The sequence below is a fragment of the Struthio camelus genome, chromosome 22 (assembly GCF_040807025.1).
Source record: "Struthio camelus isolate bStrCam1 chromosome 22, bStrCam1.hap1, whole genome shotgun sequence".
NCBI classification, from domain to species: Eukaryota; Metazoa; Chordata; class Aves; order Struthioniformes; family Struthionidae; genus Struthio; species Struthio camelus.
In genome coordinates this window covers 7,327,823-7,353,524 of record NC_090963.1, presented here as the reverse complement: position 1 = coordinate 7,353,524, position 25,702 = coordinate 7,327,823, and the positions used below count along the sequence as shown (strand labels likewise).

Sequence of the window (25,702 nt, the reverse complement as noted above, 5' to 3'; positions counted from 1 at the left end):
TGGTAACAGTTATGCCTCTATCTGTCTCGCCTTAGCGTCCTTTTGGATGGAAGCTTTCAATTAAAATCTCCCTGCAGCTGTCTTGGGGAATGAGAATTTCCTTCTCTGTCACTGCCTGTACTTATCACAGGCACATTTTTCCTTTCATTCTGACTGACCCTCTATGAAACAGGTCTATAGTTCTGCCTATTTAAAGGTTGGAGAGGCTATGTTTTAGGTAGCTCCTATCTGTATGTACTCCCAGTTCAATTCTTTCTATCACTTCAAGGAAGTTATACCTCCCTTCTCCACACTCACCATCCAAATACGTCATAGCACCTCACTAATAAAGTGCATTGCTGATGTCCTCATTGTGAAAAGGCAGGAGCTGCAAAAGAGAGAGGGTAAACGATTACTCGAATATCACCGAAGACACGTGTGCTGTCTCCCAGAGCCTGGATTAACAGTCTCATGCCAGCTTTATCCAGAAAAGAACACGTGCCAATTCGGATATTAGCAATTAAGGATCAAGCCTTCCGAAAAGGATAACAAAGCCAGGCCCACCGTGTCTCAGAACGTGAGCCTTAGTGCCTGTGTGGTTTCATTGACCAAAGCTGGATTCTGCACAGACCCAACTGCAGCATGAAGGTACCTTTAAATAACTCCTCATGACCTCTCCCTTGCTCTCCTACTGCAAAAAGGCATTTTCAAAATAATTCCCTCTCCAATAGTTAAAAGAAAGGGGGGGGAGGGAAGGGGAATCTCTTCTCAGTCACATCAAATCAGTCAAACCGTGAAGTCACATCTCTTTTCATTGCTTCATTTTACTAGGTTCCTACTCAGCTGCATTCTCTTCTTCAAGTTCTAACCCTTTCGTGTTCCCTGTTATCAGTCTCGTTACCCCATACTTCCCACTCATATCTTTCATTGTCCTGGTGTTATTTTATTCATCCCTTATTTCCTTCTCCTAAAATATCAGCCTTACCCCAACCCCTCATCTATACTCTTCTTTCCATTCTTTCATCCCTTTATTATCATGAAATGTTTTGTTGTTCCTTTCCCAAATGCTGCTGCACTTGTAAGAAACTACTTTACACCGATACGATCAAATCGGTATCTTCTTTTCACACGAGTCTAGCAATCTTTAAACTCGAGGAGCAGCGTCCTTCTGGTCCCCCCAATCAACACTTTGTGCCAATGGCTTTATGAACAAAAGCTATGCTAACAGTCTTCAGTACAAGTTAAATCAAGTATCCAACAGTCTTAACACAAGCCTTTCTTCCTTCCTTTTCCAGTATCCTTTCAGAAGGCTGGAAAAAAGTACAGAACTTGATCTCCCACTGGGCTGCTGCTGATAACAAGGGACTCCCATCCACCACACACAAGACACTGCAAACATTATGTGTCAGATTACACAACAGGGGAGGAGCTTAGTCAGATCATTTACACAGAGAGGGGACACCTTATTGTGCTGCAGATAATAGGCATGTTTTTTCTCTGAAAAAATGACTGTACTAAGCAGCACTTTTCTAGCCACAACACAGGGCAGAGCTTCTCCCCTGCTCTGCAGCCAGTCTGTAAGCTTAAGAGGTGATCCAGTTACATCAACTGGGATATCGCTGAACAGCGGACAAAGCATGGTGTTGGGCTGTAACAGTGTGAGAAATAAGCCTAGCTGCAGAAGGAACATGAGGCAGGAGTCAGTTTCAAGTCTCACACAAAAGCAAGACAGGCCTGCACTACAGAGTATGGCTGAGGCCTGGAAGGGGAAACACTTCAGGACTGTTGGTAATAAACCTGTATTTAAAGGGCACGGGATAACTGGCATCAAGCCAGCCATCTCAGACATCTCAAATCAGGGACCATCCTTTTTAGAGGCTCCTACCACCAGCTTAGCGTTAACAGGGCTTTTGGCAGCTAAGGTTTATATAGATAATGCAGTAACAAACACACCTGCTCGGTGCTGTAGGCAGGCATGCATGCTGCTTTCCAAAGATGAAAGCAAGGAAGGAGGTATGCTAGAAGCTCAAGAATGACTTTGAACAGCTAAGCAGCCTCCTGATATGTAGGATGTTACTTTTATCATTATCATAGGACTGTAAAGGGCTAAAGTCACAAAGAAAAGTCAAGTAGCTAAGAAAAGTGATGGGAAAAATACTGCAATAGGAGTGCTTACAATCATCTGAAGAGGCTGTGCTCCCCTCCCAGTACCGACAGTTCTCAATAACTTGTACATGTAACTAGCTGGAACACTCCAAATAAGCTACATGCGTGAGAGGCTGTGAGGCGGGGCTCTTGGATGAACAAGGGCTGAAGCCATACTTGAGACTATGTGCTGCAGAAGGTGCCTGCTCAGCAGAAAGTACACAAATAAACAAATGACATGAAAGAAACAGAATATGCGTAATGTTTCGAAATAAGGCTGAAATTTCTCATTGCACGGGGAAAGCCTTATCTTTGCCTCTAGGGAGATTACTTGATCAGTCCCAGTTCTATACCTGCAACTTCTACGTTCCCACGTTATAAACACATGAATATTCTGTTTTGGGTGGCTTAAAGTAATAATAAAAGAAATAGGCTGACAGTATCTTAGACTAACTGCATTGATTCCACATCTAGAAAGACAAGCCTATTAATCACTGAGCTCCCAGTGAGAGAAAAACTAGGTGCTGTTCCTAGGTTTTTGCTTGTTTTTTAAATACTGAATGAGTGGGTAATAAATGGACATGTATTATACATACATCACACAATACAAGTGTTGCAAAGCAAGAAATGGTACTCTCTACTGCTACTCTGAGGCCAAGTGGCCAAGGAAAGCCACCTGCAGTTCCAAGCGGTAGCTAATCTTCTCATGCCCAAAGGTAAGGAGGAATTCGAGGAATTTTTACCACTGATAAAAAGCAAAACATGAAGCATATATAAACAAAATAAAACACAGCAGACCTTTTATGATGACCACTTTGTGGAAAGTCACTAATTTTGTGCATAACACTGGACAAAGATGTCTTTTGTTCAAAAATGCGTTTTGAATTTTTTCAAAGCACAGTTTCTGGGATCTTTTTTAAACAAAGGTTTTTAACATTTTAACATCGCTTCTTGTTTTGAACATGGAGAGGAGATGACAAATTCCTTTTCCCTCCCCCTAATGAAAAAAATTGAGGAAAAAAAAAAAACTAATTTTCTTCTCATTACAATCCACTGATAATGCAAAACGTGTGTTGGAAATGGTTCAGTGGTAACGGATCCCATAGAGTTATGAGAGCTCTGCCACTTGTAGTAAGTGATCCCTTGCACCTCGAGGCTTCAACACCCCTGGTCACAGGGCCTCTGAGCCGCCATCACTGAAAAGACAGTAGTAAAGATTAAAACAGATGAAACGGAAACAGTCCCCTGCCAAAAAGCGGCTTCCTGATTAAATCTCAACAATCTTAATGAGTATACAAGGTGTAAAATCAGCACTTAAAAACAAAGAGAGTCTCTCCTATCTCCATAAGGTACCATCCATAAACACCCACAAATCCACAGGTAACAAACACACAAACTAAAAGAAAGATTTAAAGCGTTTTTAGCAGCAATTGGAACCAAATGAGGATTTCATAGCTACAAGAAGTTGTGCTTTTTGTCTTTATGCTCAAAATTCTGCAGCAGCGCTGGTTTTTACTTTAAGCACTGTCTTTTAGAGTACATATTCACACAATACAGGGATTGATTATTTGGTTAAGGGTAAAAACAGTATTTTACACACATACAATGCTTAACAGTCTTTTTAACATATGCTACACTTGCTTCCCATAGGAAAAAGCTGTAATGTTTGCCATTACCATTCCTACCGCTCCTTTTTTCCCCTCCCTAAAATATTTATTATTGCAGAGAGACTTAACAGGTAACTTCTTAAACCACTAGAGCTAGGCTCTAGTGCTAAAGCTCACAAACGACTATTCAAGACGAGACCCTCATACAGTTACAAAATGAAGCACGTGCAAGATTGCTCTACTGTTGTCTACTATTCTGTTGCCTGCCTTGCAAGCATAAAATGAAAAGTGGTCTTGCACAGCATTTCTAAAAAATACACTTCATTCACTGTTTGAAATCATACCATAGGCTTGTGAACAGAGTTTGAAAGGATGCCACTAATAAAAAAAAAATTAGACTACAGACAAATTCAACTGAAAGAACAAAAGAGGATAGCACTTTTGTTTATATCCTTTTTAACATCCTACATATGGAAAAGCAGCATTCTCCCTAAAGCCAGCTCACTGGTTAGACTGACCTTACTTTCGGTTCACAGACTTGTTTTCATTATTGCCTGAAAACTGCTGTTGGCATAAATCAAGCCATTTTCAAAGTCTCCACAAATTAAAAGAAGGGACAGAGCATAACCTGGTAAATGCAACATTTTCTTAGAAAGCACTATACCTGCTTAACCTTGGCTAAAAGCTTCCACCCTCATCTTTCGGGGTGGCAGGAACAGGAATTGCAGCCATTCATTGCAAGATGTTTTAAACAGATCTTTTGTCTTCCAGCACCTATTCCATGGACATAAGTGCTCAACAGGTACAAAAATTCAGTGTGCTACAACCGTAAGATGTAAATCACAAGTGAATACAGGAATAGATCCCAGTATTTGGCTTCTTATCATCACTTAAAATCACTTAAAAACAAATAAATGAACCAAAATACTCTTTCAAAGAAAATTTATTCCAACAGCGTCTAGCAGTCCCAACATAGATCAAATCCCACGGTGCCAGCAGAAACTTGCTAAACAGAAGAATTTGCACAAACAAAGCAGGAGGAGAAACAAAGGGAGAGGAAATGAAATGACTTCTCTGAGCACACACAATCAGTTACTGTGGGATTACAATCCAGATCTCCTGCCTCCCAGTTCTGTTTCCCCATCCCTCACAGTCCATGCTGGTTGACCAATACAGATTTTTCTCTCTCCCAACAGAACAGTAAAAACATCATGCAGCGCGCCAAAGAGAGAGAGAGGCAGACTTTCCAATGTCAATGCAGTCAAATGCACGTTTTGTTAAACCAAAACTAGCCAAACGCACCTCCGAAAACTAAGATAAACCAAACAAGGAACAAGTAAATTTCTTTATAGATCATGAAAGGATGCAAGTGTCTAACTCAAACCAAATACAACTTTAAATAAAGCTAGCAGGACAGCATATTCTGCACCATCAGAGAAACTAGCAGCCTTCTACAATAAACCATAGGCTAAGGCCATGAACACGCAAACCCAGATGCACTCCCAGAGGAGTGCAAAGGGCACCTACAGTTTTGAGTTAAGCGTTGGGCCAATTTGTCCACTCACACAGATGAACATTCAGACACGATACCCGAGCTCCCTCTGTGTGTGATTTTTTTCACAGAGGCACAGATAGTCAGTTTTAAGTCTTAGTTATCCACATGCAGCTTCTTTGGTATGTCTTGATACTCACCATTTCCCTAAGAAAAACTGAAGAAAAAATTCACTATGTTCTAATCAAATTATAAAAAAGAAACAAGAGTGCCAGACTCCTAGGTGAAAACTGCTAGGCATAATCCTGCCCTGGCATAAGTAGGCTGTAATTTGGTGCAAAGAATTATCATAATCAATATCTACAGGTGAGTATTTTTAAGACGACTGTACATTGGTCACAGTGAAAAGAATTTGAGACTGTTCTTTGAGTATAAATAGAAGTACCAGTTGAACAATGTCCCCCCTCCCCTCAAAAACAAATACATCTTAAAACCTGAACGTATAGATTGACATTTACTATATGAAACTGAAAGGATGGGCAACAAGAACTCAGAGTGAAGGAGTCACATGCTCTGTTTGTCTTTGAACAAACTGAGGAAACAAACTTAGGGAACCAAGTGCAATTATTTTACAATGCTACTACAGAACTAGCCGGAAGCTCCCACTGCGCAAAGTGCTGCACCAACACGACAGCCTCTGAAACAGTGTTGAATATCAAAAACGACACTAGAATATAACCAGTGCTGCCAATATCACTATAAGCAAAAGGTGACCACTCAATCAAGAAAGCATTTTAAAACCTGTTTTTAAATATGCTTGGAACATGTATTATGCAACTGCTAAATATGTTCATACTTCCAGCAGGAAAACAAACACGGTGAAGAAATCCTAAGAGATGAATATCTGGGAAGCACTGGATAGATTTCAAGCACACAAGTTTATAACTTGGATGTCTCTGACAATTTCATGCTTTAAAGGCCGCGATGGTAAACCAGTTCTGGTGCCAAAGTTGCCGCCTCTGCAAAGGGTCTCAAATCTGCAGCATTACCAATAAGACATAGTGCATTTTAAAATAATTTTTGCAATAGACACTAGATTGCTCGACCACTGTCTAAGGTCTGCATTCCCACCTTTAAAAAGAAAAAAAGGCATCTCTCCAAACAAGGTATTAGATATGAAACTAAGAGGCATTTTATTACAGGAGCTCACAGAGGGAACGCATCAGGTTTTCTTCAGCAAATTTTATATTGCTCACTTGTACTAGATCACCTGCAGGTTAGGGTCCTTATGTTTTACTAACTGGAAATTTCACAAATTATTTTCGCAAAAGATTTTTTTTTTTTTATTTTCTGCAACAAACTCTTCCTAGAAATCAAGATATCCAGTAATATGGAAAGGTCAAGACTGATGCAGTGCATCAGGGTTACATACAAAACTAGTTTTCAGGCTTCCAAAGCTCACTACAAGAGCTCCAGACAATAAGCTCTTGCTTATGGATTTGCTTCAAATATATAACCCAAGCTTACCTGCAAGAAGGCCTGATATTCGCAGATTAAATCAAGACCATCCTATAATCTTAAACCAGTAAAGAAAAGCTGATTTTTTTTTAAACAGATCAAATAAGGGAACTTCTTATTTAATTAAAATCCAGTTAGCACCAAACACCCAACATTTGAGAACTAGTAAGTTGTGTATCCAATTATCACTTGTATTGTTCAAGAAACTGCATTTAAATGAAGATTATGAAAATGAAATGGATACTAAATGGACATCATCTGAATAGAAAAATGAAAGTGTTCAAAGCAACAATTGCTCAGTGAAAACGCTTGTTAAGATGTTAACAGTTCTTACTAGAAGGGGTTTTAATCAAAATTTAAAGTCTGTTACTGTCAAATTTTTTCTTTTTACTCCCCAACTCTCTGCCAAGGTAACCTACAATATTCAAAAAGGAAAATGCCAAACACCGAAAAACAAAGATATTAGTAAGAGTGGCTTTCTACCTGAATGCAGTGGCAGTGTCCTCAGCTGCTGGGTCTCTTGTTCTTTCCTTCACATACACACAGAGCAAAACATGGTTAGTGTCTTAAGGAGAAACCCTGTTTTGACAGGTCTGCAGATGGGGTCTATGAAACAACTGTCTCACATAACTCTCCAGGTGTTAGGAGAAGTAGCACTGGAGAAGAGTCGTGGACATTAGAGATGCAAGACAAAACTTGCCTGGACACAGGGAACAGACTCTTCAGAAAGAGGAGTTTGGGCATGCTGAACACCGTAACCTACACGGAGAAATGCAACTGGGCAGGTTCATTTAGTGCAAAACCCACAGAACTTAAGGAGCCTCTACATCCAAACTCCTCCTCCTTCCTCACCGCTTCTGTAGTAAGTTACCTCTCCCAACAGGGACCAATATACTGACTTCTTACTACAGCTATCAAACTACTGAGTTTTAAATGGTACCTCTGCATTTAACAGAGCAACAAACATGGTGACGCTTTCAGGCTTCACTTTGGCAGAAATCTTCTTTTCACAAGTAATTCTAACTGCATAAGGCCTTAAATACTCTGAAAGGGCCTGGAAAAAATAAGGAGGTCAGTAAGAATGATGTCAGCATCCCTAGGTGACCAGGTCTCTGCTTCGCTGCAGCACGGCAACATTGCACAAGACCCAGTATTACCATTTTAATTCTAATGAACAATATGCCAGCATCATGCACTAAGGGAACTTGCATTTTATGCTTAAAATATAATTTTTAAAAGTTGAAACCAGTAAAAAGAGATCTGTAGGGCAAACAAGGGACAAAAATATCGTTTCCAAATCATCTGTTAGGCAGCAGTTTCAGAAGAGCAACAGCTATGTTCTCCAGTAATCTCAATTCTGGTGCCTGATACTAAATGATTTCCCAATATATTGTTCCCAATGCAGATAAAACACAGAAATGTTTAAAACAAACAAAGGTCAAATAGAATTTGCTCAGAGTAACAGAACGATCGTGGACTGCAGCAAGTGAAGAAAAATGGTTCCAAATATTCCTGAGCTAATTTACTACACTGCAGACATACCTGACGGACTTGATGCTTTCAGTAGTATAACTTGTCTATAATGATGTCAACTCCAAAAACATTTCCAGGGGAGAACAAAAAAATTTGACACAACTTCAGACATTGAAAGGTAGCTTCTTTACTTCAAAGTCAGTCCAAGACTTATGTGAGCTTTGGCTTCAGCATAAAAGTTGAACTATACGCCTGCTAGAACAATGCACAAAAGCACGTTTAAGATCACAATGAGAGTGCCACATTCTTGAAGGTGGCAAGAAAACCTTTTCCAGTTACACTTGTGCTAGGCAGTGCTGTTCCTCAGGAAGAGGCACAAAGAAATGCACAAAACACCATACTCGCCAGCTAAGACAAGACATCAGCCTTGTTAGATCCTGGATATACCTAGACAAGATCGATTTCTCAATTCAAGTTACAGATCCCACGCTACTAACTGTCAGAAACTTTTTCTCTTAGCTTAACTAGCTGGCATCTGCACTTTTAAAGCAGAATGAGGCTAATGTTATCCCCGATGTTACTGTCAAGTTCTGACTAGATGCACAGAGCGCAGAATAATCACCGATTTAGCTGCAGATATGTTCTCATTTTATCTTTCATCATTCAAACGATCTTCAGTCATTTGAAGATTTCCTGTAAATTGATCTAGTACTTAACTTGTCCCTATAAGGTGGACTATTTTGGGTATCCAGTTAAAGAGAGACTGCAACCCCAGTGTTTTAGCACCACTCATAAAGGAGATATTGTCAGGAGTTAGTGCTGGCTTTGCCATCTGTATTCTATATAAACAAGACCTAAATGCACCACTGTGCAGAAAGGTCAACACAAGGACCATGCTTTAGGCTGAAGAGTAGCATAGGTGGGACACAGGGAACGCATAGGTCTTATACTTGTCCTCCAGCGTGAGTGAAATTCACTCACAAATAAAACGTAAAAGAAAATACCTAAGAGGGAGTTATCCAGCAAAGCCTGCTCTAGGGATTTTTGAATGTTTGGGTTGGCACAAGTTAGGAACATTAGTTTGTCTTGAAAATGAAAATGGGGCGAGGAAGAGGATTTGATTTATCTTCCAGTTTTGAGTTCTCCGATATACCTGGATAATGCTTTCCAGCTCCCCTCTAAACTACAAGGGCTCGATTTTTTTTTTAATGTTATTATTTAAACACGAATTGTCACCTAATCACCACTAACTTAGCAACTACAGCTGGGGGGGAGGGGCACGACAGGAGACTCAGCAACACTCTGCTGCATCCATCCCATCTACAAGACCAGCCAAGTCTACTTTAATTTTCACATCTTCCAGAAGCATAAACTCTACTTATCAAACAATACCAAATTTGGCTAGAAACAAACACTGATTAAAAACAAATATAGAGGAGATTCAACTAAAGAGATAACCACAAACTGTAAAAGCTTGCGTTTCCTAAGCAGAGGGTTATGAGATGCCTGAAAAAAGGAATACAGTACTATCTGAACCACACTAATGTCAGAGAGTCCTACTGAAGCCAGAAAATAAAGAATATCAGTACTAATTAGGTACAGGTTAAGGAGAATGTTTATGGGGGGAAAAAAAAAATTATTCTTGCTCCTCAACTAATAAGCCAGAAGTCAGTCTACTTGATTATGACCAGAAACGTGATGAAAATTATTCTTAACCACACATCACCTCCAAATGTGGAATCTGAAAAAGCACATGCAGCTCTTAGCACAACAAGCAACTCTTTTTTTTTTTTTTATTTTTTTCTGCATGCCAAACTGTATCAAATTTTGAAAGATTTTATTTCACCCAGATTGTAATCTCGGTGTCATTTACAAATGGAAGTTATTGATGGCTGTTAAAAAAACAGAACAGTAACAAATATAGGTTTAAAATACATGTTTCAGCCTGCCAGACAGATCTGCTATACAGAAGAGATGCACAACTACTTTTCCATCATAAAGTTTCTACTACAGAGCTTTGCAGTGGAGAACCAGCATATCTTTAGTCAGGGCACAGAATCTCTTTTGTGTCGGAATCTTCTAATCAACTATAATTGAGGTTTAACTTCTCCTCTTGCATACCCCCATGCTGCAGATTTCAAATGAGACTTCAGTCACTTGCAGCAAAAGATCAAGTTATCTATAAGCGTTAATGCAAACGGTTAAGGCTCATACATCTTCTCCCATCAGATGTGAATTTTAAAGAGATAGTTCTCTTCTGAACACTATGCCTTCCTAGCTCTAGGAACGTGAGCGGCTTTAACATACCATCAGCCACAAGCACTAAAGATTTTCATCTTGCAAGAATCTCTTCTAAACGTTAGACAATCTGAGCACTCTCACCACATGTTGTGCCCCTCAGTCTTTGAAAAGCAACTGAAATTCCACATTGCTGCAGAACTACTAGCATTGTTACCCTCATTTTATAGGTAAAAGAATAAATAAAGTATAGGTAAAAGCAATTAACACGTCCGAGGTCGCAGCAGTGACTTCTCACAATTCTCTGTCCCTTATACTCATAGATTCCATCTCTGCCTACCAGCCAGTAATGATGCTCTTCTCCCAGTAATTTAGTCATTGCTAATGCCCATTCGTAACGGAAAGATATTTCATACTGAAGGGTAGGTGCAGTCTCATGTTTGAAAGAGATTCATATAATCCAAGCTAACAAGTAACAGCAAGGGAAAAAAAAAAAAGAGCGGGTCTTAATTACAAAGCTAGCAGTTTGCGTTTGTTTTTGTATCCGAAAAGGGCTCAGAATCTCTTAAGTAGAATATATTAACTTTTTATGAATATTTCTGTTGTTCAAGCTCTACAGGAGATTTAGGGAAGCTTACGGCATTATTACATTTATGACAGGCAGACTATCATGATCACTCAGAACAGCAGACTTCTCCTTAAATATGAAATGTGCAACAGACCAGGCACAGATCAAGAACAAACTTGAAACAAAGTCAAAAAGTCCCTGTGAGTGGGCCATAGCGGAGGCAAGGAAGGCCGGACTGACAGTTACGCATTAATCCTTACCATCCTTTTTGCATCCTTGGAGGGGGCTAGATGTGAAAAGTCCAACCTAGAAGATGAGCTGGAGATAGAATAGCCAGTTACGGGCTATTATTATAGGGGAAATTCAACATCCTCTATATTCATTTCTACCGTGAAAGCTTGAAAAACTTGAGAGAAAAAAAAAAAAGAAAAGAAAAGAAAAGATCCGCAAGCTTCTGTCCCACACCCAGTGGTATTTCTTCTTTAGGTTTCTGACTTATTCTCACTTATTTCTTATTTTTTATATACACTTCCCTTAACTGACTCAGTGATATCTGCAAGAGACGTAAATATTTCGTTGCCTTTATTTGTCTAAACCAGCTTTAGTCTGTTAATTTTGGAAAGCGCTAAGTATTAACGCAGAAAAATTTTTATTCTTCAGAGAAATTACAAATACTGAAACAGTAACTCTGAGATGAAATCTAAATTTCTGAACATATAGGTTTCCATGGTTAAAAATAAACCATGAACAAAAGCACAATGTTGGAATAAAAGTCCTGGGAAACTATTAACTAGAACGGAACATAAGTTATTGCTACCACGAAGACCAAAGAGGCCAATTTTATATGCCAAAGTTACTCATTCATATTGATAATGAGACCATTTTTCTTTTTTAAAAAGTATCTTGTAGAATTTATAATCTCCTTAAAGATTTCTCCTAAGTGTGTCACAATACATACAACAGAGAACTTTTAATAAATAATACAGATTTTTCAAAGTAGCTTAAGTAAAAAATCCATTTTTTTTTTAAAATCACTGTTGAGTATTGTAACACTCCTATAAAACAAGAACATAGGGGAAGAAGAAAGGGAAAGAAGAACATTCTTGCTTCACAAATCATCCTCAAGAATGTGCAAAAAAGAAAATGTATTGTTCCTCTCCCAAGACTTCTTTACAGAAAAGTTGCTGAAAATAAGAAATACAATACATGCCTTCAGAAAGTTTGAAATGCATTTTGAGCATGAGTTTCATTAATTATGAGACAAGGAAAAAAAACATTCCAATGGAGCTACACAGAAAAAATGCATTGCATATTACCGACTTATTTCATTTTCATATATGCCCTTGGAGTCGCAAGTTCTTGCATTATGTGGCATCAGAGTATATAGACACGTTATTTCAGTATTTTGCAGTATCCTCAGTAGTATAGGTTCCCCACTTTCTCCTTTGCACGTATTTCTTCAAACTTGCAGCTAATCAAAAGAAATTTCCAGGATCTTAACTTTCATTTTACTGCATGCCTACCTAAATAAATCAGCCATAGTGAAGACATGCTTCTCCATTTTGAAAATGAGTAAAAAGAAGAAAACATCTCTAGTCCTCCCTCGATCAAATGACTGGGGCAAAGACGGACAAACAGGCTTACAGAATCTCAGGAGCTGCTCAACAACTCATCTCGTCCGGTATAACTTCTGGGAGGAAAGGGATTTGGGAACAAAGAGGCAACCTGCAGCAAGAGAAGATCTGATGTAACAGCAAGCCACGCTCATAATGAAGTTTGGCACTCCAAGGTGATGGTGGCAAGAACCTTTCTTTTGACTAAACTTCTGGACTCCTCCTCAATTCAGTTTCATTGGACTCAGTTAAATTCTTTCCATATGACTTCCTGAACAAGCACGCAGCTGTCAGACTCCCACGCTTCATTTATGAAGTCCACAAACAGCAATTTGCCAAGACAAGAGTGGGATTTTTCAAAGCCCTTAGTTACTTAGATCACATCAATCAATTTTTCTAGTGATCACGGCTAAATGGTTGATAAGAAAACCTTGATAGGTCACACAGATGGAGCTGGCTTTTAGCACGTAAAGCCTTTGGGAAAAGGAACCGTGTGTGTATCATCCAGTATGCCCTGGATATCGCTGCAAAACCTACCCTAGGAACTACGTTAGCATGTTTGTTTAATAAATTTCGGTTCTGGAGAAACAGCACAAATAATTACCGATTAGGCTGCACTGGATCATTTTTGTTTTACAAAAATATGGAAAACGTTGAAAACATCAAAAGTCTCAAGTTCCCCCCGCCACTACACACGTTCTATGAATTACACAGAATTTACTCTGTGCTTTGCTCTATTTATAGCTACTGTCTTGATATCAGAATCCGGAATGGCCCAAGTTCTGCCTTGCTGAGTTACAGTATAAAACTGGGCCAAGAAAGTCCATTTTCTTGCCCTTTTTTTTATTTTAGTCTCAGTCCCTCACAGTGAAGTGCTGCAAGATACTACCATACAGTTTATGACTGAAAGACCTTAACAGAGATGTCCACTAACCACCCCTTTATTATTGCCTATGAGCAGGCAAAGCTAGGAAACAATAGGCTCAAGGAAACTAGAAACAAACACACAAAGAACTTGTATTCAAAAACCATTTCCCCCTTGCAAGCTTCTATTTAGAAAGGACTGCATTATTCTTAGCATTAATGAATTCACCTGTATCTGTCCCATGATGTTAAATTATTACACAGTCACAGAAAGAAGAATTAAAGTGTACACTAATCTCCGATTCTACCACTGTGAAAATGTGGCACTGAAATGTACTTGTAAAGAATGATAAAGAATAGTAAACGCTGTATTTATGCTCTCAGAGGAACTACATGGCTCTGACTCTGGCATCATACTTCCATTACACTCAGTCTTCTCCACTGTATTTCCTAAGAACTAGCTTTAGATCACCGTATGTTCATGATGCCCGAAATAAAGACTGAGTGACAAATTAAAAGAGAACACAAACATTTAAGAGTTACATCAGAAATCTACACAGATTCCACCGTCATGGGATTTTACCTGCCTAGATATCATAGTGGACTCAACTACATTACATTAGAAACTACATGGGTAAAGCCATCTCCTCTTCAGGTAAACTTGGTTTCACAATGAGAACCTATTAGGGGCTTCATATGTTTTGGAACAGCCCAAACAGAGGCCTCTGGGGAGCTGATTTGCTTCAGACTGAGCTCCCGCAGCTGTCATAAACTGCGCTGCAAGAGGAGAGGCTCTCTACTCCAGAAAATAAAAAATGGACCCTCAAATTTCTCACGGGCAGAGGAACCAGGGATAAATGGCATTATAGCCCCTGCATCAGTTCTGCTGGGGAAAGGATACACTTTCACTCATGGTATAGGAAAGCAGACGCGCAGCATCCACATAGCAGTTGTCTCCAACGCGGTCACTTCAGTGGTCTAACAACTGCATTAATTACAATTTAAAATATCACAGTTGAGGGTGGGGGAGGAAAAAAGAGGATGCGCCAAGTACCCTTGGCGGCAGTATTAAAGGACAGGCATTTACAATTATGTGATCCTTTTAACAAAGGGGCTTTCTTTCCTCCAAAGCATATTTTTCTGTCCTCGGCATAGTGCAGCTTATCCTATGTGCTCAGCACTTCTATTTACATAGATGTGACTCACCTTAGAACCACTTCTGAGACAATGTTGATCTTCCACTTCTGCTTTAAAAAAAAAAAAAGTGTGGAAATAGATCCCATTTTACAGTTCACCCCGAAATGTTGATAAGACTGTAAAGACAATGCGATATTCAAGGTACGGAATCCTCAAAAATTACTTAGGGGACTTAGGGGACTGGAAAGTGAACCACTAGACCAGAAACTGTCATCCTGACTCCGCATGACATTGCAACATACCTAGTACCGGAACAGCATCTGGGAACAGGAAAATCCAAGACCTCATCTGCATGCAGTTACAGCATTTCAAAGGTATCTTCAATGGTCAGACAAGTTAAACAGTTTTTTTTTTTAATTGTAGTCCCTTAAGTGAGTTTTTATGTTGCTTTTTATTGTTAGAGCAAAGACATTCTTTTAAAATTAAAAAAAATAGCAAGAACACAACAAAGCTTGGCTGGAAAATTAGGTAGACATGTCCCTAGAGATCTCCTGTCTAAAGTCTGCGAAATACAGTCTCTAATCTACTTTGGGACTCCATAGGTAGTAAAAGAATATTTTGCAGATAGCATTCCTGAGGAAAGAACAAAACCAAAAACAATTAAAAAACCTCACACCTCTCCAGATTTGGTCTTTCTACAATTAAGTTAAAAAACTTAATCAAGTTTCTCTTACTTCTTCAAATGTCACTTTTTTATTATTTAGTACATTCCTAGTTGCTTCCTTCTCTCACATCTATGTCTGGAAATCCCTCCACATGCTTCTTCTCTACCGTGCACCATCCCCTTGAAGGATCATTCCAAGACTGCGTCCACCTGGTTACCAAAGTCTTCACTTCCCAAAAACTCTCACCTCACAACAGCTTCTTATCAACTGTATAGCACAGAGGGGACTTCATCTCTGTTCTCCTCTTTGGAGCACGCAGACAGAATAGCTAAACAGACCCAAAGCCACTGAAATTGATGTTCGAGTTAAAACAATCCATGCTTCTTGGGTACATGTCCTTCCTTGCCCAGAAAGTTGCCTGTGGTCTCAGTTTCAAAGCCCTACACTAAAACGGGCTGTCCTAAAATACCAGAATGGCTTACAAATGATTTATTGGTTCATGACCAATGTCAGGAATAAGACTAACTTTATGAACAACATCACTTCCCACGAGAAAGCAATAACCAATTCTGATAGAATAAAGCAGAAAATTATCTTAGTCTGTCCTCAGTGGTGTCTCAGCTATTTCAGTTAAGTGCAGATGGTACGTCATCTACAGCAATATCATTTGTTTAAAATTACATACAGTGCCAAGTGTGTGCTCCTAAAAATCCCTCTTGTTCTAATGAGAAAGTTTGTTTTGTTTTTTTGTTTTAAAGCTCAATATAAAATGATCAGTTTCTTCCCTTATCCAGACCCAGTGCCCCAACTGGCAAAACTTTACAGAATACCTTTATTCAGAAAAGGCTGTTTTGTTCATCCCAAATTCCTCAGCTGTAAGTAATCTTGTGCAAACCACTGTGAATGAAGTAAAAACCAGCTTGTCTTCATATGCAAGCATGAACCGAAGTGTCAGCATTCCTCAGCAAGGACCCAAGCTCAGAAAAAGCACGTAACACCTAAGTCTACTTGAAGTTAAGCATGTGCTGAAGTACTTTTATGAAGTAAGGGGTTAAGATAAACCCTTTTGAATAGAAAGTCACTTTTCCTGGTCTCTATATGCTATACTGAAAAATACAGTTATCTTGACTCCTGAGACTCCATCATAAACCAAGCCTAGAAGATTCCAAGACATGCTCTCCTTTCTCAGGCCCGCGTGCTTAGCAACACTGTCTGGCAGAAACTTGAACCCCACCATCACCAGCAACTACTTTTTTAGGGCATTTAGCAATACCATCAAATCACAGGACGGTCCAATATGGACACCACAGCAACACAGAGTGATAGGGACGAGAAAAAAAGGCTCTCCAGGAACTGTTATTTCCATCCGTTTCAGAAGGAGTGAGTGGAAGAGAGGCTCTCAAGTTACCAGAACTGTTACGAAACCAGGAGGCGCTCCAGCCACCTGCAGACACACAGAGAACACAAGGAAGACAGCTCTGGTATAACAATTGCACGAGCTGTATGTAAGCCTCTGAAGAGCCAAAGATAAAGATGACCTTGGGTTTCTTCCTCGGGTGCAAAATTCTTAAGCATGCCTCACCTCACTCACACTTGTTCTGAGATCTCAAATGCCATTGTTAAAATGTCCTTATTGCATTTGGTTTCACTAGGCAAGTCCTACGAGTGAAAACTGACTCTGCTGCAATTCAGTTAAACAAAATTTTTGCTTTGCTCCTGCCTAATTAGATGATGCTGACTAATCCGCTGCATTACTTTATAGTGAAAGGAACCCAGCAGGAGTGTTAAAGTGGGTTTTTAAAGAGCTAAAAGCCGTTTTTTTTTTTTTTTTTTTTTTTTTTGCACACAGACAGCATTCCTCTTGCGCAACTTGTTTCATCAAGTGCTCATTCCTAAGACTATATTCTCCACAAAATATGTCTCTGCAACCTACAGAGTTAGAAGCTCAAAGAAGAGCATAAGAAAGCAAAAAGTTGAAGAGAGGAAAAATCCTGGACACAAACTTTTCCACTCAGAAGTGACTACAATGAGAAATGGTCTGCACAGCTGGCCTCACAACTTACCATTAATTAAACATGGAATATGATTTTTTGCTCTCATCTTGCACAAATGTAGACATGTGGCTAAATGTAATCATAACACAGCCCCTTACCAACTTCACTGAGAATTGCTCATGAGTTTAGAGTCAAGTACATGCAAACAGCCATCGCAAGGCTGGATCCCATGCTTGTGCAGTCCTGTCGGAATGGAAGAACCTTACCATACTTAACATTGCTGGAAATTTAATTTAAATCTAAATTGTTCTATGTTGCTTTAGTTTCCCTAGAGACTCTACTGAATCACAGCTGCCAAATACACAGGTTGAAAACAAAAAAAAAAAAAACCCAGACATATTCAAGGATGGGAAATCATTATCAATCTTTGCTGCAGCTTAAAGAGAATGACATCAACAACTACTTCATTACATGAACTGGTTTCTATGGCAAGAAGGCTCCAACTGCCCAAGCTTGCTTTCTTCTCCACGCTTAGCTTGTTAAATTATGATCAATTAAGAAACATAGTAGTCCTACTGGAAAGGCAAGACAAAGAACAATAGCAGCCCACTCAGTAGGGGTTGCTGAACGGTAAGACAGCACAGTTTAGGAACTGCCATTTCAGAGTCATGTTGAGTATATAAAATGTTTTCCGTTCATGTAACATGTTCTCCATTTGCAGTGTAAGGGAGAACAAATGCTCTTTGTATTGATGAGTTTTCTTTAAAATGTTACCAGGATGAATTAAAACAAGCTCAATGCTCCCAAGTTTTACCTTTCCTTATGTCCTTATTTCCCAGCCTAACCTCCTCTGTGACTTGCGATACCAATGAGAAACCGTTCTCCATTTAGCTACATAGCTGCAAATTTAAACATTAAGAACATATTTATAGCGATCATAACAGAGAAAATTCAACCCTCTAGAGTCAGAATGCTCAAGGCCTCATCTACCATATCAGAGTCGTGCCAACTGCAAGTTAAAGACTGACCACTACACAGGATTCTTCAGGTTTCTGTATGTGAATCTTGAACTGCATTAAAACATACTTCCCAGAAAAAAAAAAAAAGTTCTTGAACAACAGCTTTATCCTTAAAAATAAACAAACACAAACAGCCCTCTTTCTACTCAATGGAGTAGTCCCTGAAAGCTGCTGTGCAAGCTGATATGCCTCTTGCTTCAGGGGCAAAACGAGGTCAACAGAACTGCCTGCCTACTTCAATTACTTACCAATAGCTAATCCACAGGGAGCAATGGGAAGGCTGCAGCAGTCCCTGAAGACAGATTTTAAGTCTGAGACTTACCCGAACATGCAGGTTAGCCTGTCGAATATCTGTTACCAAAACTTATGCAGAACTTGGGGTTACTGATGTGGGAAGAGAGCAGAGTGCAAAGACAGCTGGGTTTACAGAGCTCTGAGGTTTGTGTGAGGGGGCAAAATAAAAAACCTTTCTACTTGCACTGTGGATATATTTGGTCTGGAAACAGATGGAATAAACACTGAAACCCACAGAGCTATTTCCAAAGTAGAAGTGCTTTCAAAGCAGCTTCATAAGTATAACTGCAGGTAAGCCTCTGCATGGTACCTATGCAGGTAGCTGTCAAGCTTCTCAGCTCCGGTATTATTGGCAGTCATGATTTCAAGTACCTTCGGCAACAGTATTCCAAATAATGCAGACGCATGCGTATATTTACATACCAATAAAATCATAAGTAGCTCCCATAAAGCACACACATGCAGGTATACAAAACAGTAGTTGATGGAGAACAGCTGAATCTGAAGAAACGTGGATGCATTAAGGCAGTACATAAACACAGCTGATATGTTACTGGAAATAATTTTTGCTCAAGGTCATTGGCGGAGTTGTTTTAATAGGTTTAACTCAACAGCATTTAGAACCATTTTAAAGAGTCAGCATACAACAGTAATTCCTATGAAGTACAACAAGAGGGCAAGGACCATCCCTCAGCTATAACCTAAAACAATACACTGCTAGCCAGTGTTAATCATGCTGGGAGAGGGTTAATTGGATTCTGCTGACTCACCAAGGTAGCTGAATCATTATCCCCTCCAAGTAAGATGAAAATATGTCCCTTGAAAGTCAGCACCGGGGTGGACAAAGAACCATTGAGCTAGTCAAACGCCAGGAAAAAAGAAGCAATGAAGTAAGTTTTAGGTTAGCTGTTTTCTATGATAGTAAACAGGCAAATTCAAAGAGAGGTTAATGAAGATTCCATGTGATATATATTTTTGTTGCAGAGATTTCTAAAAGTATCTGCTCACACTGCTTTTAAATAATAATTTAAAAAACCCTTCAATACGCAAATAATGGACTTCTTGTCTCAGTTCGGGGAAAAGGGATCCCCTTCTCTCTCCAGCATGTCTTCCCCCCTTAATATTCAGACAATATAACAAACTTTAGAAGGAATTTCTGTTGGTGTCAAATAGATGGAGCAAAACTCTTTCAACCTGCAGTGTTAAGAACAGAAGGGTCAGCAGTTAAATACATCTTCCCCCCCCCCCCCCAGCCCCCTCCCCTTCACAAGGGGGAGCTCTTCAGTTTGCTGCCCAGAAAACAGGCCCATCACGGCACTCAGGAACAAAATGGAAAAACGGCAGCCAGAGGAGGATGCAACACCTCAGAAACTATTTCAGGCCCAACCAAGCAAATACAGTAACTTTCAGTGTATTTTACTTCAAAAGCGATGTGACCTATTTTAGGCCTCACTCTGATTTGACTACAATTTACTGTAATTTGTACAGATTTCAATTTAATACATGAGCTGACTTGCTAAAAAATGAAAGCAGGGCAATTCCTGAAGTTTAAAAATGGGCTTCTGGCGTTTTTTTGGAGGGTTTTTTTTTGAGAGTTAAAACATGACAGAAATATACATCATATATCAGGTCTAAGTATCATTCTCTGTCAAATAAGCCTCTTTCCAACAGAAATCAGAGGTAAAAACTTCACCTTTTTATGCTGCCTCAAGCCTTAACACAAGGACAAAATGCAATTTTGCAATCTGAAAAACTTCCGCTTCCTCTCCAATGAAAATGCTTGGTTTAAAAGTTGTTTTCCTAGCAAGAACTTGGACTGTATTGATATTTCGGAATTTGTTTTTGCTTTGTAATGCATTCCTAGCCTTTTTGCAGATAGCATTACATGAAAAGATGCATTCCGTTATCTAAGGAGCAGAACAATAAAGAAGAAACAAAAAACATTCAATTACCAAAACCCTACACTGCAACACACTTCACAGCTTCTCTAAGCTTCTCTCACTCCAGGAGGCTTTTCACATTTTTCCAACCATCCCCATAAGCTCTCTGCATACTACCTCCCTTTCACGATAACCATTTAAAGTAGATCACAAAATTCTGCCCAGCCTGTCCCTCATGCCTGAGGTTTTGTTTGTCTCCAGTTCTCCAGCGTCGCTCTACCTAGTTCTTAAGCCTGTAGGCTACGATACACAGGACTCAGTCTCACTCATACCAGGGCAAATATATCTCTTCTGTGTGGCTCATAACAAACACGCTCTGCCCCTGTACCATCAATACCAGGCATCGATGTGCCTTCCTTGCCCTCAAAGCAGGGTCTCCTGTAATCCCTCCTTCCTTGCAGCCTAACAATTGAAAGAAAGGAGGCATTCAGCCTGCAGCCTGTAATTCGACATGGGGCTCACCAGGCTATTCAGCTAACTTTGTGGTCTTTCCCAGCAATCTTCCCTGAGAGAGGCTGCTTAGTGATGGACAGGGAGTCACGTATGGACCAAATGAGTGATTCTGGGCACGACAGTGCTCTCATGACCACTCATTCCAAGTTACTGTGACCCCTACAGACAAAAAAAGTACCATTAACTGAGCACAGAGCTCAAAGCTGTCCGTGGGCCAGAGACTGAAGATTCTGCCTATAGTCCTAACTCTGCCATTAAACCCTCATATGAAATTCAGCATGTCACTTTCTTTTCCTTTTTCCCCATTTCCTCGTCTACAGAGAGGGCTAATGTGACTTGCCGGCTTTACTTACTTAGCTTGGAAATTTTTGAATGAGAAGCACTGCCATGATTAAAACAAGAATTCTGCTAATGCATACAACACACATTTGTTTAGGATCACATATGTGAGACCCACCCCTGAGGCAATATATGCTAAATGTCAATCTCCAGTTCCCTTCCTTCCTACTTCCTTACTCCAAAAAGGATTTCCAGACCCCAGTGTCACACAAAACCCAGCAGTGAAGATAAAGAGAAGAAAGTCCTGTTTCAGAGATTCATGTAGCTATTCCCTCAGACTCATTTTTTAAAGCCTTCCTTTTTCTCTCTCAGCCACTCTTATCTACGCTACAAAATTCTCTCTCCATCCATGGAGGTGAATCATCACAAAATTCTTTTTGAAGTCAACGTGACAAAGAAAAAGAGGAGAAATCTGTAAGGATTTTAATTGGAACTTACAGTTCCAAATGGATACATCTTTCCCCCAACCTCCAATTTGTTTTTTCAGTGATAGTTCAGTGCTTTGTAATGTTTCCATGTTTGAAATTTTTATTTCCGTGGTAACTTTTGAAATAGAGGGGATGAGAGAACAGTTTGGGGAGCATAGCACTATAAACACATGAAGTCTTCTACCATAACAGAGGAAAGCAAAAACAACTTCCCAGTGCCCTTATTTAAACTTCCCAGTGCCTGCTTAAAAATACCCACTGGATTTCATTTGCCGCACATCCCTTCAATGAAGATAAGCACATCGGTTTCAATATTCAGTGTTAGACCTCTGCGAAACGTTTTCCTGAATAATACTGCAAGGCATAGGTGTGAACCGAGCTGCAACGACTTCAAATGGATATCAGGTCTGAAAGTTTTGCAGTGCTGTCTGGCAAACCAAAAAGACGTAAGGGAAGGAAAGAGACAAGAATTCGTAAGTAGAAGATGAGATGACGCTCAAGCAAAGGAGACAATAAAAGCAATAAGACGTCGTTCTAACTCAACAAACTTCAGATGAAGAAACTTCAAGTTGCCAGCACAAGAGTAGCCGTTGCTGATGCAAAAGCAGAGTTAGGAGTACCTGTAAATATTAATTTTCTCTGCATATCTTTCATTCCCACAGCCCAATCAGCACATTTTGCCACCTTGCAATTTCAGTTGCACCCCTTTCTTGCATTTGGCTTCCAAGAACGTTATGTCTTAATTAAGGAAAATAGCCTTGTTCAGAGGAAAGTGAGGTTCAAGCATCGCGGTGAGCAAATAAGCACAAAGGCACATGCAACTTCCAGTTTGTAGGGCGTGCAAAAGACAGGCCTCAAATTCGTGCCAGCCTTTAAGCATCCAATCAGAATAATCATGGCGCTAAGGAGAACACACAGGCAAACAGATACGATCCCGGCAGCCTTCAGTGAAGTATTGAGATACCAGAAGAGCACTGTTAAACTGTAACAAGAGGTTTGGGCTCCCATATGCTGTGCTCCACCCCAGCAAAACTGCTTCGAAAGTAGTTCCAATAACGTGCCTTAATAGACCAGTGGATGCGTACAAAAAGGCACAAAAAAAAAAATCTGTTACTTCATAGAATAAGCTAACTTCCAACAAGCAGACAAGTGCAGACAAGCCAGAAGAGAAGCAGCAGGTGAGAAGCAATGCAGGGCAGGAACAGCTGTGTGACCCCAGATGTGCCCTACTTCTTATTGGACTTCTCCTTCTTGCAGGAACTTCCAATGCAGGCAGATTGCAAGAATGAATCTTTTCGACCGTGCTGAGAGCTAGTGCAGCAGCTCACCACCTGGCTCTGCTTCTGTTCTTTGCTCTCATGTCACTCCACTTAGACACAACAGTAAACGTGGTCTGGCTGAACAGTATCTATGAGAAGCATCAGCTTCTACCACAAGCATCATCCCAAAGAAATAAAGAGGAGGTGGAAATAAGGAGAAGAAGCTGCAACAACACAAAAGTATCAGAGAAGAAAAAAGAAAAAAGAATATAGAGATAAGAACCAAAGATTGTTTTTAAAAATCGTGGAAACAAAGAATTCAAGTCAAGATTGGATGTCTTTCCAGAAGGACAGATTCTACATCCTGCATCACCAGAAAGTCAGATGCGATCATGGCAACAGTTCCTTCTGGTCTTGGAGTAAAGCTATGTCCCTAACACAGGAAGCAAGCCTGCATTTTCTTTCCATCAAACCGCTATAACCAGAGCTCCAGTGAAGGGGAAAAGCAGAACCAATTTCTTCAAAAGATAATCTTTCAGACAGACAATCCAGCAACAGCTCATATGATGCAGTAATTCACATGAGCTATGGTGTTTTAGGAAAAAGAGGAAGAATCACTGTCTAATGGACGTGCTGAATTTTAGTGCAGCTATCAAAGCTCAGCCTTTTACTTCAACTGGAGCTTGCGCTTTGTGCATCATAACGTACTTTAAATGCTTATAAAAGCAAGCAGAGAATCTAAGGGGTGACAGGTTAGAACCATGCCTTTTCGGGAAAAGGTTGCTGATTGTGCTTTGTCCAAATCCAAAAATACTAGATGTTTACCAGCACTGGAAGAAGCAGCAGAAGAAATCAGACTATCACCACCATTTTCTACTACTCCTCTTTGGTTTTCAATTTGCGCTGCTTTGGTGGCAGCTAGTCCTTACCACCGGCGCTACCAAATCATAAGGATCGCTCTCGTTCCTGCTGTTCTCCTATTTTGTCCACGCACACCCAACACAGGAGTTTTTCAAGGTTCTGTTAGTAAAGAATAATGACAATTGAAAAGAACCACAATTAAGAACAGACTGAGGGCTTTGGCCTTCTAGTTGCATCTACGTTAAGATAAAAGACTCCTAATAAATATAGTACCTATTAAAAAGCTTTCTTAACATTCAGACACACAACTTAACACACCATGCACAGTTTTGCCTTTTAGACTGTCTACCACAATAGTGTTGCCTATAGCTACCCACTTCTTTTCTCAACGGAGATAAGATTTTCATCTCGCAAGCCCTTAAGAATTCCTAACCAAAACATACATTAGCGTCCTTTCACTAAAGTCAAGTCAAATTTTCAGCTGTTTTTTTCTATAGAGATTTACATGTCATGCAGCAGCAGAGACACTGTAGAAATCAGAAAAGAGAAACATGGAAAAGAGCTGGTGCCGCTAATTCTGAAACAGAAAAGTAGGTCACCAAAAAGGCTTCCTTTCTGAACATTACAGGAAAATATTATGTTCTCTCAAACTAATCACATGGCACTCAACCACCATCATGCTTCATATTTTGCCCGACCAAAATGCAAGCCACACTGACCACGTAACTGAACTTGTGGCTGGAAAACGGAAAGCGTTCACCTCACACGAATATACTGACAGAAAACACATAAACAACCATTACACAGAGTTAGACAACAATAGAACAACACCACTGCACTCTTCAGAGCTGTTTTGATTGTCAACAACTCCAGATTTCAGTTAAGAGTTGCTTTCCTAATGAAATAGCAGCTTTCTGATCTACTTCTTTCAATAAAGGAAGCTGTTTCAATAAAGGTGAATGCCGCAAAAAGAAAGGAAAACATGTGACTTTCCAATTCTGGAATGGGCATTGTAAAAGCAATACAGACAAACACAGCAGAGATGCAGTGCTCAAGAGCGGCAGGAACTGTATCACTTTGGTCTTCCTGTAGAATTCAGCACTCTAGCTTAAAATACTAGCAAACAAGACAATCTCCTTCCCACAAAAGTCCAGTTTCATTTAGGTCCAAAATTCAAGATCAACACTGACACGACACATACATCTCACCCCAGCATGGAAAGTTAACACCTAGGAAAGCTTTATCCTGTAATCAATCTTTGTTATATTTGCCCAGTACCAACCACTGAATTGCAATATAGTTATAAAATCACCTTCACTGAACTTTAAGCCCTCAGATAAAGTAATACATATTAGAAATCAATGAATACTTATAATACACTGTCTTTAATCTTCAGCTCTAGCTAAACTTTGGATTACGTTTCAAGACAACACAGAGCCACTCCACAAGTTCTTGCCCCAACAGGCCCAGCATTTTTGGAGATGCCTCCATTACATTTCTGTGATGGTTTCCTCATGAGTATTTTGAATTTACAATGAAGTGAAAAGAACCAAGCGCAGGCTAACAGCCATTTTTAAAGCATTTTTATCCATTTCAATGAGATATAGCCAACTTTGCCACATCATCTCATGCACTACAAAGCTAATTCACTTACACTTTCCACCTTCTTCTACTGTCCTTTACAGAGCTCTCTGGTCAGACAAAGGATGCACGGAGATGCTGACTATCTAACAGGTACATAACACAAGAGCACCTGAAAGGAAATGAAAACGGTGTCTCTACTTGCTATCTTGTTTTTGTCACCATACTTCACCTA

The 25,702-nt window shown here is 39.8% G+C and overlaps 1 protein-coding gene across 8 annotated transcripts in view; it reads right to left on the bottom strand.

The window, feature by feature from the left end:
• Positions 1-25,702, bottom strand: part of ARHGAP32 (Rho GTPase activating protein 32) — a 290,155-nt gene that overhangs the window by 215,916 nt on the left and 48,537 nt on the right. The window contains exon 1 of one of the 8 annotated variants that reach the window (XM_068916539.1): positions 14,937-15,034. The exons of 6 other annotated variants lie outside the window; for them this stretch is intronic. The gene's annotated coding sequence lies outside the window, so the exon portion shown is untranslated. Of the gene's footprint in view, positions 1-297; positions 315-14,936; positions 15,035-25,702 lie in introns of those variants that run through there. One more of the 8 variants, XM_068916541.1, reaches the window with a different exon arrangement.